Source organism: Dromiciops gliroides, chromosome 4 (genome assembly GCF_019393635.1).
Source record: "Dromiciops gliroides isolate mDroGli1 chromosome 4, mDroGli1.pri, whole genome shotgun sequence".
NCBI lineage: Eukaryota > Metazoa > Chordata > Mammalia > Microbiotheria > Microbiotheriidae > Dromiciops > Dromiciops gliroides.
The window spans coordinates 263456978-263476112 of NC_057864.1; the positions used below are offsets into that span (position 1 = coordinate 263456978).

Genomic DNA, 19135 nt, shown 5'->3' on the forward strand with positions numbered 1-19135 from the left:
TTCCTCACAAACACAAGGTCAAATATTTACTCTGCATATTGGGAAATAAAGCTGAGATTAGGACAAAAATCTATTTTTTGTATGATTTGATATCACATGAGAAAGCATTGGTTATAAAACTATTGGTTTAAAAGAATACATCAGGGCTTGGGAAGAATGGAAAATGGGAAACATATTTTGCTCAACAACTTAAAAAAACAACAACGACATCCTCTCCCAATCAATCAGTATTGGAACTAACTGCTAATTGTCATTTCTGACTGTAAAAGACAAGGATCTGGGCTCCCATATCCTTATGTAATTTACATGTGACTCAATACAAACTGGTAGTATAACACCAAATATTTACAGAGAAAACAGTGAAACACACCTGGAATGATTTAGAAAGCAAAGTGAAGACCTTCTAACCTTGATCTGTACCACTGTCTCCTCTCAGTTTTGTGGGAAGGAGTGTGTGTGTGAAACCTGGTCTCCTGGGAGTCCAGAGACTCAAGTGCAAGCCCTGGCTCTGCCACTCATTACAAAAGTCATATCATCTTTCTGAGCCTCAGTTTCCTCTTCTGTTAAATAAAGGGATAGACTAAGTGATGTTAATGAAATTACACATGCAAAGCATTTTGCAAACCTTTAAGCATTTTCTAATAGTTAAAATTAATTATATCGATTGTATTGTATAGTGAAGTGAGCAGAACCGAGAGAACATTGTGCACAGAGACAGCAATATTGTTCGATGAAGAAGTGAATGACTTGATTATTCTCAACAATACAAGCATCCAAGACAATCTCAAAGGACTATTGATGAAACATACTATTCACCTCTAAAGAAAGAACAGACAGAAGAAGCATGTTATTTTTCACTTTCATTTTTTCCAGTTTTCTTATAGAAAATTACTAATATGGTAATGTTTTACATAATTGCACTATATAAATTTTTTTAAATTCAATACACATTTATTAAGTGCATGCTATGTGCTATGCATTGTGCTAATCTCTGGGGATAAATTTAAAAAAAGAAAGTATCCAACATCAAAAAGCTTACAATCTAATGTGAAAAGACAATATATAAAAGCAAACTGGAAAGGGGTCATGGAAGACACTGGGGGTATCTGAAACCCAGCAGAGCTGTATATGGAAAGAGGAGAATGAGCACTAGGATTGGCTATTTAAAGCCCTCTAGAAGTGGGCCATTTTTAGTCCAACCAGTTCCCTTTTGATTCACTCAAAGAGTGAATGCTTGTTTGTACTGTGATTTTTGTACTGTCCCTGCCCTCCCAGAGCTCATATTCTAATAGAGGAGAAATTGTACAAACAACCAGGTACAAACAAGATATAAACAAACTAAATCAGAGATCCTCCCAGAGTCAAGGAGCCATTTTAAAGGTGTATCTGGAAAGGCTTCTTATAGAAGATGAGATTTTTACTGTGACAAAAGGAATCTAGGAAAGCCATGAAACAGATGAGGAAGGAGAGTGTTTCACACATTGGGGACATCCAGTGAAAATGCCTGGAGTTGCAGGGGCCAAGCCATGATGGTAGAGGAAAGGCTGTGACTCTCTGAGCTCCCTACAAATCTGTTCACATACCTCCAAAAAAATGTCATAAGACAACTTCTGGAACAGCAAAACCCACAAAAGAATGGAGTGATACTATTTTCCAGCTAAAGGTGGCTTAAATAGGTGGCAAGGATCATCCGCTGTCCTGGGTGAGAGAGGAGCTCAGCTCACAGCACAGATCCAGCCCACAGCAGGCCATGCCTCTAGAGCCTTGTAATCTTCAGCATCAGCAGCTTCTTCTAAAACTCTGCTCATGGAGCAGTGAGGGAATCCAGCAGTTGTCCTGAGGGAACTAGTGGAGCCTGTGAGAGAGCAGAGGTGGAGCATGATACCCAGAAAGAGGACTTGAGTGTCAGAGGCCCAGCAGGGGAGGAGCACAGACATGACAAGCTTTTGACCATAGAGAATCAGATTTCAATCAGATTTCCGCTTGGAGGGTAAAGAGAAAGCAGGCTTGTGGTTACTTATAGGCCAGGCAGGCTGAGAACAAGCCTAAATCATACCACCTGGGACTGCTGTAGCTTGGGACAGTGCATCCTGGAAGCAGGGCTCCATGTTAAGAAGGAGTTAAAAGCCAAGAAATAGGTGGGCAAGATGAGTAGGCAGAGAAAGCAGCAGACAATCTAAAGTTTCTTTGGTGGCAAGGTAGATCAAAATATACCATCAGAAGAATATAACAAAGTCAAAATTCCTACATCCAAAGCTTCCAAGAAAAATATGAATTCATCTCAGGCTATGGAAGCACTCAAAAAGGACTTAGAAGATAAAGTAAGAGAGGTGTAGGGGAAAGTAAAAGGTAGAGGACAAAATGGGGAGAGAAATGAGACTGATGCAGGAGGGTCATGAAAAGCCAAATTGGCCAAATGGAAAAGGAGGTGCAAAAGTTCTCTGAAGAAAATCATTGCTTAAGAATTAGGATACAGCAAATAGAAGCTAATGACTTTATGAGAAATCAAGACACAATAAAGCAAATCTAAATGAATAAAAAAATAGAGGGGAATATGAAATATCTCCTTGGAAAAACAGCTGACCTGGAAAATAGATCCAAGAGAGATCATTTGAAATGTACTACCTGAAAACCATAATCAAATTAAGAGCTTAGACATCATCTTCCAAGAAATTTTCAGGGGAAATTGCCCTGATATTCATTCTAGAAGCAGTAGGTAAAATAGAAATTGACAGAACCCACTGATCACCTCCTGAAGGAGATTCCAAAAGGAAAACTTCTAGGAATATTATAGCCATATTCCAGAGCTCCCAAGTCAAGGAGAAAATATTGCAAGCAGTTAGAAAGAAACAATTCAAGTACTGTGGAGCTACAGTCAGGATAACACAAGATTTAGCAGGTACTACATTAAAGGATCAGAGGGCATGGAATATGATATTCCAGAAGGCAAAGGAACTGGGATTACAAGCAAAAATCACCCACCCAGCAAAACTGAGTATAATCTTTCAGGGGAAAATAAATGGAATGCCAATGAAAAAGAGGACTTTTAGGAATTTGTGATGAAAAAACCTGAACTGAATAGAAAATTTGATCTTTCAAATGCAAGACCCTAGGGAAGCATAAAAAGGTAAACAAGAAACTTTTTCATGAGGGATATTAAAATGTTAAACTGTTTACATTCCTACATGGGAAGATAATGCTCCTAACTCATAAGAACTTTCTCAGCATTAGGGCAGCTGAAAGGAATATAATTAGACAGAGGGTACAGGTGTGAATTGAATATGAAAGGTTGATATCTGTAAAACATTAATTTTTTTGCTTATCCTTGTTTTTTTTGTGGGGCAGGCAGGGTGGGGTGGCTTATGTCTGGGGCCAGATTTGGGCTCGGGGCTTCCTGGTCCCAGTGCTAGTGTTTTGTCCACTGTGTCACCTAGCTGACCCATGATGACATCTTTAAAATAAATGTCAGGGGTAAGAGGAATGCACTGGAAGAAAGGGAAAGGGAGAGGTGGGACGGGGAAAAGTATCTCACATAAAAGAAACAAGAAAATGCTTATGGAGTGGAGGGGAAGGTGGGGAAGGAGTGGGGGAGTAAGCCTTATTCTCATCAAAATTGGCTCAAAGAGGGAACACTCAAGTGGGTATAGTAATATATTTTGCCCTGAGGGGAAGTGGGAAAGGAAGGGGATAAGGGGGTAGAGGTGAAGGAAGGAAGGGAAGATTGAGAGAGGAGGCAGTATAAAGCAAAACATTTTTGAGAAGGGATAGGGTAAAAGAAGATAGAAAATAGAGTAAATATCAAGGGTAGGGAATAAAATGGAGGGTAACACAGTAAGCAATAGTCATTATGAAAGAAATGATAAGCAGGATGCTATCAGGACTTATGAAAAATGCAAACCATCAACAGAGAAAGAACTTTTGGTATCTGAATACAGATTGAACTATAATTTTATTCATTAGTTCCTCTTTCTAAAGTTATTTTGTCTGTTTTCTTTCACAACCTGATTAATGTGAAGATGTTTTGCATGAATGCACATGTATAACTTATATTGAATTGCTTGATTTCTTAGGGAGGGGTGAGGAGGGAGGGAGGAAGAAAATTTGGAACACAAAGTTTTAAAAAAAATCAATGTGAGTAAAAAAAATTTTACATGTAACTAGGAAAATTCTAAATAAAGTTAAACCAAAAAGAAAGAAAGAAAGAAAGAAAGAAAGAAAGAAAGAAAGAAAGAAAGAAAGAAAGAAAGAAAGAAAGAAAGAAAGAAAGAAAGAAAGAAAGAAAGAAAAGAGAAAATGCCTGGAGTTGAGAGATGGAGTGTCTTGTTTCAGAAACACCAAGGAAGCCATTTGCACTGGATTTTAGAATATATGAGGGTGAGTAAGGTGGAAGAAGATTGGAAAACTCAGAAAGGGGTACGTGCTGAAAGGCTTTAAAAACCAAACAGATGATTTTATATATTTAATCCAAATAAAAGCTTTTCCTGAGAACAGGAGATATGTCATAGCTGTTTTTATATCCCTTATACATAACAAAGTAACTTACACATGGTAGGAATACAAAAAGATAGATTTCAAGCTGGAAATTGTCAAGTCCACCCTCCTCATTTTGTAGAGTTAGCCTACCGAGGTTAAGCAATTTGCTCAAGGTCATATAAGGAGTAAACCAATAGAGCCCAGTTTGAACCAAAGTTCTCTGGCTCAAAATCCAGGACACATTCTACTGTGGTGTGTTTCTACCTTTAAATGCATAAAAAATATTCTTTGAATGAATTGGCTTAAATATCATTGTACAGTGGCTGTACAGAAGAGCTGAGTAAATCGGGGCTTTCAATGGATAGAATGTTTTTAAAATCAGATTTCCTTATATATGTCTCTTAATTGGCAGGAAATGTACATGGAAACAAATCTATGATACTACCATCCCATGGGAATGGGAAAGGATCCAGGGACCTCAGGGCTATCATTATTCAGGTGAGCCATAGGTTCCTGTATCAGGGAGGGGAGCATGTCTACTGTGCTTAGAAAAAAATGGATCTTTGAGATAATAAAAACAGGTAGTTTATCCTTTGTCTATCTGAACCCTTTTATTTCTAAACAACTTGCTTGTTATCTCCAACCCTCTTAGAGTAGGACTGTCTGAATGTAAAAGACCCTTAAATGGTTAATGTAATCTCTGATTGCTCTGAAATAAAAACTCCCAGAAGTCAGACACAGTCAGTAGTTAGTATGTAGCTAACAGAGTAGCAAGTTCATGAGTGTTTATTCTGGAAATCAGGGATGTTACCTGGTCAGATTTCAGTCTCACTAAGAGGAATCTCCATTCTCAGAAAATCTGTCTAGGTTCAATGCCTTTTTGAGATGGTCCAAGTAGACCAAAGTCCTGACCTCCTCTCCCTCGATTCTGGGCTGGGTCCTGATCATTCCTCCATATCAAAACTTCTTAAACTGTGGGTTGTGACCCCATTTGGGATCTCATAACTAACTGAAAGTGGGGGTTGTGAAAAAATTGGCAACAGTAAAAGGTTATGTCTACGTATTTTATATACCTATTTCCCTGGGGGCCATGTAAAAATTTCTAAGGTAAAAAGGGGTTGCAAGTGGAAAAGGTTTAACAAGCCCTACTCTATATAGCATTGCCCTAGCCAGACTGTAGTGAAAGGAACGTATTAGCAAACCAAAGAAACTTAAGTTAGGATGGCAAATCACTTGCATGACATTGGCATATCACGTAACTTCCCTGGGCCCTACTTTCATTAGCTGTAAAGGGGTTGGAGGTAGCTAGGTGGCGCAGTGGATAGAGCACTGGCCCTGGAGTCAGGAGGACCCAAGTTCAAATCCAGCCTCAGACACTTAACACTTACTAGCTGTGTGACCCTAGGCAAGTCACTTAACCCCAATTGCCTCACCAAAAAATTAAATAATGAAAGAGAGAAAGTTGGGTTAGATATCTGCTGATGTCTCTTCTCTCTCCAGATCTCTGATTCTCTGATTTTGTTATGCAAAAAGGAAAACCACAGCAGTCCTCAGTATCACAGTGGGCAGATCCTGATGTCAATTCCAGTTCTGGGGTAATGGTTAGAATCATGAATACCTTAACCTCTAGACTGAGGAAGCTACTATAGATTTGCATGTGAGTAAGTCATTTAAACTCTCTGAGCCTCCATTTCTTCATCTGTAAACTGAGGGACCTGGGCTAGATGGCATCTGAGGTCCCTTCCAATTCTAGGTCTATGATCTTATGTATGACCTTGGGCAAGTAGCTTAAGCTCTGAGCCTGTTTCCTCACCTGTAAAATGTGGGAGTTAGACTAGGTTCCTTCCAACACCAAATTGTGGTGTTATAATTTATGAATCCTACCTCTTTCTGGCTGCCACCCTGATTGATGATCCGGTGATTGAAGGGTATTACCATTGCTGCTGTATAGCTCTTTTTTTCCGGGGCAATGAGGGTTAAGTGACTTGCCCAGGGTCACACAGATAGTAAGTGTCATGTGTCTGAGGTCAGATTTGAACTCAGGTCCTCCTGTATCCAGGGCTAGTTCTCCATCCACTGCACCACCTAGCTGCTCCACTGGTGTATATCTCAAGTCCTGAGTCTCTCCATTTGTCCTTGCCTAGTTCAGGCTTTCATCCTCTTCATCTAAAGTCCTAATGTCGGACCTTTCAATCTGGGGAAGTCTTAGGACCTTCCTGAATCCTGTGTTGTCCTATGTTGTCCACAGCTTTCCACAGACACTTGTTGGCCTGTACAGGAGGCTGCTTGCTAGTGATTCACTCTCTTTATTTGGCAGCTAGCTAGCTAGATGGTTCAGGGTCTAGAGTCAGGAAGACCTGAGTTCAAATGTGACCTCAGACATTTATTAGCTGTGTGACCTCAGGTAAGTCACTTAATCTTTATTTACTTCAGTTTCCTCAAATGTAAAAAGAAGATAATATGAGCATGTACCTCGAAGGATGGTTGTGAAGATCAAATGAGATGATATTTGTAAAGTGCTTAGCACAGTGCCTGGTGCATAGTTGTTGTTATTATTATTATTGTCTTTTGTTTTCAAAGAGGATCAATGACATCATGGGGCATTGTCTTGAGTTGTGCAAGAACTGGATTTAAGTAAAGCAGAGATGCATAAAGTCATCGCTCTCTCTTCCAGAGTCATCAAAGTCCAGTGGCAAGACACAAGTCAAGAGGACTGTCAGCGGGCTGGGATGCACCGGATGACCTTGAAGTCTTCAATGCCTGACCAAGCTCTAAGCATTCATTCCACAGTGCCTGTTTCAGCCACTTTCATGGTTATTGGAACAAATTATTCTCCATTGCCTGTTCCAAAGGGGGGTATCTTCACAAGCTTCGTTACTTATTTAATATTTTATTTTCCCCCAATTACATGTAAAATCATTTTTAACATTCTTTTTTTATTGGAATTCCAAATTCTCTCCCTTCCTTCCCTCTCTCATTGAGAAGGCAAACATTTGGATATAGGTTTTATATACATGTTCAGTAGGACTCATTCTTTACCTATTTTTTTCAAGTAGTAGGCCTCCACCAGTCTCGGAAGACCATGGATTAGCACCTTGAAGAGCCACAGGCCACAGTGTGGCTGTGCAGTCCGATATGGGAGCCACAGCTCCTGAGTGACTTATAACCGGTAACTGCCACATCCCGTGTTGTATCTAACCCATGAGGAGTAGCTGGAGTGTCCTCTCCAGGGCGCTGGCCTGGGCAGATCAATATGGAAAACAAGCTGTTGCCCATGCAGCAGGTTTTCCCTCTCCGCAACATTGGTGGATCCAAAGGAGAGGCAGAGCCAAAAAAGTTTGTCACCAGTGCCGCTGCAGGAGTTGCCAGAGGGATGTGATGTCCAACATCCAACTGCCTAAGGGACTCCGACTCCTGATTTTTCCTTGGGGTTAACTCCCAAAGCCTTTCCCATATATGGGTATAGCCGCAAGGCGGCGGAGGTTTAAAGTCAGGGTTTTCCTTCCCCTAGGCGGGTTGCCTGCCAAGGTTAACAAGCCCCACCTGCCCGAAGTGACTGGTTTAAGGCGCCAGTGACTTGCCTTCGCCCCTTCTCCTGTTAGTGGAAACAGTTCTGCCACGAGAAGGCCAGGAGTTGGGCTTCGGTTGTCAGAGGCTATTTGAGATGCACGCTATTGGAACATTTTATAGAGAGTGGGAGTTTATCCCCACTCCCACCCGAGTATGACAAACCTTTGGAAATTACTTTTTCAAGTAGCTTATATGTTATTGGAATTTGTTATTCTTTAAATATTTGTAGAATTTTCTTGTAAATTCATCTGGTCCTGGGGATTTTTTCTTAGGGAACTCATTTAGGGCTTTTTCAATTTATTTGTCTATAAATAAAAAATACTATGATATGCACAGTTGTCATACCCCAGTAATACCATTTTGGCAGATGACCTAAACCAAATTGAAGGTATTCAACAAACCTCAGACCTGTCTGTGAGCTGGCACATAGTAGTAGGTGTTATATAAACACCTATTCTCTTCCCCTTCCTAATCTTGCTAATCTTGTCCCCACTCTTTGCCACCCTTTAGCTTTACCATCTCTAGATGTGTGTGGACCAGAAAATTGAATGGGAATAGAATCCACATACACTGGCAAAATCCACTTATCCACTCTTTTGAGTCTTATCAAGTCCCTTTTATTGACTATGTTCTCAGGAAGGGTGACCAAAGATTCACCCCAGACTTGGTGTCCTTCCAACATCCCTAGAATAGGGGTGGATGTCCTTTTCCCAAGGGACAATACTCCAGTTATTCAGGAGATGGTGAATTACCACAGCTGTTCCCCATTCTATATTGCCTAGGCATGAGAACCTCATAGACAAGCTACTTGAGGTTACAATGATGAGCTCAGAGGGCCACCCCTCCCCAACCTTTAACATCAACCCCTTCCCTTTTCCCCACTTTCCCAATGCAGCACCAGTCCCTACATATTTCTAATGACATCTCCCAGGGTACATGTCAGGGTTCAGAACATTTCCTCCTATTAAGAGAAGTTACTATTCTTATCCAAAAGGCTGTTTGCTGTTTAATCCCTTAAATATTGTGGCAAAAAGTAATTTAGCCCTGGAGCCTTTCTCCCCAGTTTTCTGTGAGGGCAGCAGGAAGTTATAAATCCAGCCAGTGAACAAGAATATATTGAGTCAACAATAAGGGGGACAGAGAATCTGTTCTTCTTCGTAGTTTTTCAGTTGTTGCTGACTCTTCATAACACCATTTGGGATTTTCTTGCAAAGTTACTGGAATGGTTTGCCATTTCCTTTTCCATCTCATTTTAGAAATGAGGAAACTGAGGCAAACAGGGTTGATAAGTGTCTGAGGCTGAATTTGAACTCAGGTCTTCCTGACTCCAGGCCTGGTGCTCTATCCATTGTAGCACCTAGATGTCCCACAGAGAATTGAGAATAGAGGTTTTCTGCACTTAACAGAGTTTATATTATATGGAATATATATAAGAAGCACTTCCTGTGTGAAATGCAGGGGCAGCTAGGTGAAACAGTAGGTCTGGAGTTAGGAAGACCTGAGTATAAATCTGGCCTCTAGCACTTCCTAGCTATATGACCCTGAGCAAGTCACTTAACCCTGTTTGCCTCAGTTTCCTTATCTGTAAAATGAGCTGGAGCAAGAAATGGCAAACCACTTCAATATCTTTGCCAAGAAAACCTCAAACCTGGTCACAAAGAGTTGGACGTTACTGAGAAGACTGAACAAGTGTGAAATACAAAGTCTAGATATAACACCATTTGTAGCCTTAGGGATCTAGAGCTAAATGGGACTTTCAAAGGTATCTGATTCAACTTCACTTATTTTACAAATAAAGAAACTGAGGCACAAAGAAGATAAATTACTCATCCAAGGAACACACTCATAGTGAGTGGAAGGGATGGGTTTGAATCCATGTCCTCTTATTCTGAATCCTAAAGGATTTACTTTCTTAGTCTAGTAGAGAACAGAAAAGATATATGCACAGATTTGTTTCCCTAAAGCTGTATAAGATAGGGTAAGCCACTTAATTTTGTTCACCCTCAGTTTCCTTATCTGTACAGTGGGAGAGAAAATTAATAATACCTCACGGGTCATTGTGGGTATCGAAGAGATGATATTATGTAAAATGGTTTGCAAACTTTAAAGTACCATAAAAATGTTATTATTATTACTATTATTGATAATGGTGATAAAAGATAGATACCTAGCAGAGGAAGTAAAAATCCTCCTGCTTTCCTGTTTGCTACTGGAGTTGTACCAAGGATGCCTGCAAGAGGTTTACAGAAGATGGGCTTACCTCCCAATACTTTTTTCAACTACAAAAAAAATTCTATTTTTATCTACCTGTGTAATGATACTATCCATCCATTCTATGTGTATCATGTATGTACCTGCTCATATTATCTCCCCTACTGAAATATAAGCACCTAGAGGGCAGGGACTTGCCTTTTTTTGCATCTCGAGTGCCTTGTATATTGCCTAGGCCACTGTAGGCTTTTAATTAATACCTGTTTAGTGACTGATAATAATGGGATTGTGATTTGGCCCTGAACTATTTCTACATGAACTATATATGATGAGAATTTCTTAATAATGATAGTGTTCATTGTATTCTATAAAAGGATCAAAGATTTTTTTGTTGTTTTTCAGTTGCATATGATTCTTCATAACTGTGAAGCTTAAAAAATCTAACTGTGATGTCTAAAAATTTAATGTGTGGTCTCCTTAAATTAGAAGCTTTAGCACCAGTTTGGGGGCATTAAGCATTTATTAAAGTATATTAGGGATTAGCAAAGAGAGAGAGGAAAAGCCGCCTTCACCTAGCTATCCAAGAAAGTGAATCCCCTCAGTTCTCCCAGAAACCCCCTGTCGAACTAGAAGAGGGCAGGCCACACACACAGCTCCAAGCTAAATGGCTGGTCCACAACCCCATTGGGGTTCTGAAGCAGGCACTGTGAAGTGCTTAGAGCCTGGTCAGGCATTGAAGACTCCAAGGTCATCCGGTGCCTCCCAGTCCATTGCCACTGAAGTGGTTTGCCCTTTCCTTCTCCAATTCATTTTAAAGATGAGGAAACTGAGGCAAATGGGGTTAAGTGACTTGTTTAGGGTCACATAGCTAGGAAGTGTCTGAGGGCCAGATTTGAACTCAGGAAGAAGAATCTTCCTGACTCCAGAAAATTAGGACTCCTCGTAATAAACATGGAGGAGGTCCTAAAGACCATTAAAACTAATATAAGGTTAAGACATTTCCACCTACTCTGTGGCATTTAGTCATATTTTTAGAGGCAACTTGGAAGTGTAATAGATAGAACACTGGACTTATAGTTAAAAAGATGTGTTTGAGGAGCAGCTAGGTGGCACAGTGGATAAAGCACCAGCCCTGGATTCAGGAGGACCTGAGTTCAGATCTAGCCCCAGAAGCTTGACATTTACCCTGGGCAAGTCACTTAACCCTCATTGCCCCACAAAAAAAAGATGTATTTGAATGCTGCCTCAGATACTTTTTTAACTGTGTGGCCTTAACCTCTGTCTGCCTCAGTTTCCTCATCTACATAATGAGAATAATAATAGCATTCAGCTCCCAGGGTTTTGGGGAAATAATAATTGTAACACACTTTGGTGAACCTTAAAATTTTATAGATGCAATAAATATTGTAACACTTTGCTATTGTTATAATAGCTACTAATGTTAGCTGTTAATATCATTGTGTGTTAGGAATCTACTTTAGGGGCAAAGGGTATTTAAATTTGTGGACCACTATTAACTGGAAGTAAGCATACCCCAAAATGGCTGATGGTTTAGGAAATCATCAGGAAGGAGATGAATCTATAGCTGAAGTTTGGAGGAAGAGGGATGTGACTTTAGAGAGAATTGAGTAGCATTTTTGTGTGGAAGGATTACACATGAGATCTTTCTAAATTGTGAAAGAAGGGAATATCCTAGAGCAATTGTCTTCTAGTTTCACATCTGTCTGTATGTATGGAGGACAGATAGTTTTGGCATTTGTAAATATTCAATAGTTTCCATATTTATTTTCTATACATAGCCTCTTAAATCCTAGGATTTTAAAAGTAGAATATATTTTCAAACTTATTATTTTATAGATGAGGAAATGAGAAATGACATGATTTGCCCAAAGTCACAAAGATAGTGTCAGAATGATTATAATCCAGATTTTCTACTCGCAGTTCAATATTCTTTCCATTGTACCACACTGCCTTCAAATAGAGGAGTTTCCTCATACCCAACAAGACATAGCTCCACTTCCCAGGGCTCCCCAGCATACTTCCCCACCACCAGAAGTGCTGTACATCTCTGTTGCTATACCAGTCTTCTTGAAGGTCTGGTACCTTCCTTAATTCTGGTGCATTCCCTCTGTTAATTATTTCTCACCCCTCCCCCCACCATATAGCTTGCTTTGTATATATTTGTTTGCATTTCTCTCCCCCATTAGACTGGAAGCTCCGTGAAGGCAGGAACTGTCTTTTGACATTTCTTTGTATCACCAATGATTAGTACAGTGCCTGGCACAAGCATTTGCTTAACAAATGTTTATTGATTAATTGATCCTTGCCATATCTGTTACTATGGTACCTTGGCATTTTGACAGTAGTATCATTAGATTTTATGCTTGAAACAAGCATTAAAAGGAAGCAAATGGTTTAGAATCCCTTTCAATGAGAAAAACAAAGAAATGGAAGTATTTTCAGTTTACAATAAAATCAACCAAAAGTAAGAGGTATGATCTCACTTATCTGTATTCAGATATCATCAGTTCGTTCTCTGTAGATGGATTGCATTTTTCAGAAATCCTTCAGAGTTGTCTTGGATCATTGTATTGCAGAAAATAACTAAGTCATTTATGGCAGATCATCTTACAATATTGTGGTTATTTTGTATGCAGTACTTTGCATCAGCTCATGTAAGTCTTTCCAGGTTTTTCTGATAGCATCCTCCTCATCATTTTTATACTAAATTGCATTTATATAGTACTTTAAAGAGGGATTGCCTTACAATGAACCCATGATGTTGATTATTGCAACAACAATAATAGATAACATGTATATAGTACCTTATACCTGACAAAGAATTTTCTTCACAATAGCAAAGTACCATATGTTTCTTCTTCTTCTTCTTCTTCTTCTTCTTCTTCTTCTTCTTCTTCTTCTTCTTCTTCTTCTTCTTCTTCTTCTTCTTCTTCTTCTTCTTCTTCTTCTTCTTCAGCAACAGCATCCTTATCCTGCTCCTCATTATCACCTTACATTGCTCTTGCCTCTGCTTCAAAGTTTTTTTTCACATTTACTATTGCTAACTGTGTTTCCCTCCATCCTATTTCCTCCCCATGATATTTAACTCTATTTTCTATACTCATTCACCTGATCCTTCCTCAAATGTTTTGCTTCTGACTGCCCCCTCCCCCCAATCTTCCCTCACATCTTTCACCCCCCTTATCCCTTTCCCCTCCTACTCTCCTACAGGGTAAAATAGATTACTATACCCAATTGAGTGTGTATGTTATTCCCTCTTTGAGCCAATTCTGATGAGAGTAAGGATCACTCACTCTTCTTCCTCACTCCCCCATCTTCCTCTCTACTCCATAAGCTTTTTCTTGCTTCTTTTATGTGAGACACTTTACCCCATTCCACCTCTCCCTTTTCATTTCTCCTAGTGCATTCTTCTCACCCCTTAATTTTTTTATAGACATCATCCCTTCACATTCAACTCACACCTTATGATCCCACTTATTAAAAAGAAGTGGGATAACAAAAGAGAGAGAGAGAAGTGGGAAGACTTCCTAAGCTACCACCCCCTCCCATCTTTTCCTCCCACCCAACCCTGGTCTAATTCAAGCGTTGATTAGAATACCTACTTCACAACCTAGAGGAAGAAGTCCCTTCATAAAGGGGAAGAAGTAAAAAACAACAAAATGTTGAATTTTTCTATTTCATTGTAAATATTGTAGCCCCTAGTGTTTCATTGAAAGTAACTGGTATATATAACCTATATCAGATTGTTTTCTATCTTGGGGATGGGGGAGGGAAGGAAGGGTGGGAGAAAACTTTGGAAATAAAAATCCTATGAAAACAGATGCTAAAAACTATCCATACATGTAACTGGAAAACAATAAAATACTTTAAAAAAAGTAACTGGTGAACCTCCTCTCCTGCCTCCAGCCTTAATGGCAACAGGAAGATAGTTTATTGTGTCTTAATTCAGTCATGATTAGAAAGAAGGACATGCTACTTTGAGATTGGAATTGGTTCATTTGAAGTGCTTCAAAGCACTCATAAGTGGGTCTCCCAGGAGCAAGTAGTTATAGGAGAAGTGTTTTTAAATGAGACATAACAAAACTCTTCCACAGTTCATCAGTTAAATGTCCTATGAAATGAGAGAACTTAAAGAGTGTTGATGTTTCAAAGAGCCTTGTCTTTTCTAAAGGGGATTTGGAATAACAAGAACATTTCAAGAAAAGGAGACCTGTACTTCAGAAGTAGTCAAATAGAGGTAAAAACAGACTGTGCTGTTTTAGTCTCTATTGTAGACTTAAAGCTAGTTAGTTAAAAGAATTGTCAGTAAAGTACTGGGCATCTGTGAAGGCTGGGTCACCCAAAAATAGATATATCAAATATAAAATTTATAGGAAATGAAACTTAAAAAAAAGTAAAATAGACAACAACAAAGAGAAATGGGTATTAGTAATAAAAACAACATTTCAGAGAATAAATTAGACTAGATTTATAACTGAGTGGAGTGTGAGAGATATGAAGAGGCACTGTCTTCATGGGAAGGAAGTTTATTGACCTAATAACTTTGTGATGGGAATCACATTCTGGGTTAGAAGTTTAGGATGGCCAGAGCTTTAAGTAGATATTTTGGTGCCTGGGGCAAGCTTCACAAAAATGTTATGGGAGCAGTATCTTAACACCTATTCCCATGCAAGTTAGGTTGGTTTGTTTTTTCTTAAAAAAAAAAAATGAACATTTGATTGGTTCAGGAGCCTAAAGCTAAAGTTGTTGACATCACTTCTATATCACCTGAGCATAAAACATCTACAAAAACCTCAAAGAGCACTCTGATGTTTGTCTGGTGGAAAATGATGGACAATTCAGGAAGAGGTTCTTGAATAAACTTAGGGTATCCTCAGTGTCAATCTTTGTTGAATATCCTTTTCCTTCTATGGCTAAGTAAATCTCCTTTTGTTAATGGTGTCTTGTTCCCTTGAGTATCTTATTTCATTCTGATACTGAACATAAACTACCAAAGGTCTGGCCTGATTGAGGCCTAGCCCAGAACAATCCTCAAAACAATTTTAAAGACACATTCAGTTTGTCAGGTTTGGGAGATTCTGAGGACATGAGACTCAAAGGCAAAACAGGAAGTTTACCATCCTATAGATTCACATTTTAAGTAATGATTTGCTGTTGTTCAGTCATTTTCAGTGGCATCTGAATTATTGTGACCCCATTTGGTGTGTTCTTGACAAAGATACAGGAATGGCTTGTCATTTCTTTTTCCAGCTCATTTTATAGATGAGGAAACTGAGGCAGAGTTAAGTGACTTGCCCAAGGCCACACAACTAGTAAGTGTCTGAGGCTAGATTTTAACTCAGGAAGAAGAATCTTCCTGACTTCAGTACTGGAACTCTGTCCATTTGGCCACCTAGAGCTGCCCACGTAATGATTATTTCTCATTAAATGATAAGCTCAGATATTTTTTTAGCTTCTGAAAAAAATTAATTGCTATCAGTACCTTCTCAATTTTCTGAACTGTAAAAGAGCACTTCCCTCATAGGGTTGTGGTGAGGATCAGATGAGATTATAATTGTAAAGCTTCTAGCACAATGCCTAGCAGAATAGTGGGCACTTAATCAACAAACATTTATTAAGCACCTACTATGTGCCAGTCACAGTGCTAATTGCTCAGGATACAAAAAGAGGCAAAAGGCAGTACCTGTTCTCAAGGAACTTACTTAATACTTTCCCTTTCCCTTTGCCGCTTCTGAATTTTGGTGCCTTTGAAGCAAAACCTTGGCCTCTCTCCTCCAATCACAGCTTGTTTAACGTTAAGTCAACGTCTCTTAAACCCTTGATTCATCCAAATTATTTTATGAAAATATAGGATTTGAATACAATTAATCAAGAATAAATATTTATTGAGCACCTACTTCATGCTTAGGACTGTTCTGTCAGGTGTGACAGATATAGACAAGAGACATTGACCTTTGGAAACTTGGCGGGGAGAGGCGGGGGACAGTCAGGCCTCCTGAGATGAAATTGTTTGAAAACATCACGACCCATTTAGAAGCAGAAGTCAAACTCTCTGATCCAGAAAAGAACTGGGCCTGAAGGCAACACAGTAACCAAGACAGAGGAGTTACTCATCTGGTCTCTCATAACCCAAATAAATAACATTTTCTGTTATGGCAAATAGGCACCCTGCCGTCTAGGAGGCAAATTCAGAACTCCCTCTTGTTCAAGAAAATGAAGAATCTGGTTCAGTGTTTACTTTAAGACAGTTGTTTCCCATCAGGAATGGGCCTCATAAAATGTACTTTAGTTTTTCATGATGAACAGAATATTAGCTGCCTCTTCTCAAATAGAAGCAGAAGGAGAAAGAAACCCAGGGTGAGGGGGTTGGTAAAAAAACAAACAAACAAACAAACAAAAACAGACTTTTCAGGCAGAAACTTACAATCCAGTCAGGGAAACACATTAGACTTAGAGATTAAAGGAACATCTTTCTGATAAATCTGATAAATCAGGATAAATCTTTTCTTATACATTTATGATGGTGGACTAGTCTCTTCCTACATAATTGGTTCGGAACCTTTTCAGATATGAAAAGTTGTATTTTAAAATCTTTAATCTCATTTCATTGATATCTTTTGTTTTTATAGCATCTTCATGTCTGTATGCATCTATCCTATCTCTTATAACCAGTCAGCCATACCTTATGATAAAGATTGAAAAGCAGTAGGAAGAAATGCAGTTCAACAAAACCAGCAATCCATCAACTGGGTCTGACAGAATAGGCAACAGCCCAAGTCCATAGTCTAGCAAAAGAGGGGAGGGGTGTGCATTCTCCTCACTCTTCTTCAGGATCAAGCCTGGGAAGATTTTTAACACCAAAAAATTTCATAATCAACTAACAAGTATCCATTAAGCACCTACTTTGTGCCAAGCAGTATGCTAGGTTTGGGGGATTCAAAGACAAAAAAAAAAAATGACACATGCTGTCTATCAAGGAGCTGGAATTCTGCTGGAGAAGACAAGACTACCACACACACACACATATCTACATATGCTAGATAAATACAAGATAGTTAAAGACAGAGGTCAGGAGAGTTTTGAACTATAGGAGCTGTATTGTGGCTATTTAGTCATTTCAGTAATATCTGACTCTCTGCGACCCCCATCTGGAGATTTCTTGGCAAAGATACTAGAGTGGTTTGCCATTTCCTTTTCCAGCTCATTTTTCAGATGAGGAAAGTGGGGCAAGCAAGGTTAAGTAACTTGCCCACAATCACACAGCTAGTAAGTGTCTGAGGTCAGATTTGAACTCAGGAATATGAGTCTTCCTGATTCCAAGCTTGGCACTCCATGGCACCACTTAGCTGCCCTCATCTCCTACTAGTGGGGGACTATTTCAATCACTATTTGGAGAAGTTCACAGAAATTTATAGTTGGAAGAGACTTTAAAGATTTTCCTGGCTTCCTAATTGTGTAGATGAAGAACCTGACACCTAGAGAGGTGACTTACCCTCAAGATCCCATCTTATAAATGGCAGAGCCTAGAATTAAGCTTCTTCCTTTTTAAATTTACAGTAACGAGAGGAAGCTAGGTGGGGCAGTAGATAAAGCACTAGCCCTGGATTCAGGAAGACCCAAGTTCAAATCTGGCATCAGACACTTGACACTTACTAGCTGTGGGACCTTGGGCAAGTCACTTAACCCTCATTGCCCCACAAAAATAAAAAAAAAATTAAACTTACAGTGGTGATCACAGTTCTAGAGTTGAAAGGGAAATATAAGGGCATTTAGTCTAGCCTGTGTTATTTTACAGATGAGGAAACTGAGGATGAGGGAGGTTACTTGTTGTTATGTCTTGCCTGACTCTTTTTGAGCCTGTGAACCATACTTTTCATGGGGTTTTCTTTGTTTCTTTGTTTCCTTCTTTCTTTCTTTCTGAAGGAAATTGGGGTTAAGTGACTTGCCCTGATTAGAGAGATGCAAATTAAAACAACTCTGAGGTACCATCTGACACCTATCAGATTGGCTAATATGACAAAAAAGGAAAATAATATATGTTGGAGAAGCTATGGAAAAATTGGAACACTAATGCATTGTTAGTGGAGATGTGAACTGATCCAACCATTCTGGAGAGCAGTTTGGAACTATGTCCAAAGGGCTTTAAAGTTTTGCATACCCTTTGATTCAGCAATACCACTGTTAGGTCTTTTTCCCAAAGAGATCATAAAAAAGGGAAAAGGACCCACATGTACAAAAATATTTATAGCTGCTCTTTTTGTGGTGGCAAGGAATTGGAAATTGAGGGATTGCCCATCAATTGGGGAATGGCTGAACAAGATGTGGTATATGAATGTAATGGAATGCTATTGTGCTATAAGAAACCATGAGCAGGCAGATTTCAGAGAAACCTGGAAGGACTTACATGAACTGATGATGAGTGAGATGAGTAGAACCAGGAGAACATTGTACACAGTATCAACAACATTGCTTGTTGATCAACTGTGATAGACTTGATTCTTCCCAGCAATACAATGGTCCAAGATAGTTCCAAAGGACTCATGATGGAAAATGCTCTCCAAATCCAGAAAAAAATCTGGATGCAGATCAAGCCATACTATTTCCATTGGTTTTTGTTGTTGTTTTTCTTTTTTGAGGTTTTTCCTTTTTGCTCTGATTCTTCTCTCATAACATGACTAATGCAGAAATATGTTTAATGTGATTGTACATATATAACCTTTTTCAGATTACTTGCTGTCTTGGGGAAGGGGGAGAGGGGAGGGAGGGAGACAAATTTGAAACTAGAAATCTTATAAAAACAAATGTTGAAAACTATCTCTAACTGGAAAATAAAAAAAATATCTATATGGAAAATTTAATT

The 19135-nt window shown here is 39.1% G+C and overlaps 1 pseudogene; it reads left to right on the plus strand.

Moving 5' to 3' along the window:
• Nucleotides 1–11178: 11178 nt before the first annotated feature.
• On the plus strand, nucleotides 11179–11289 carry LOC122727181 (annotated as a pseudogene).
• Nucleotides 11290–19135: the final 7846 nt, after the last annotated feature.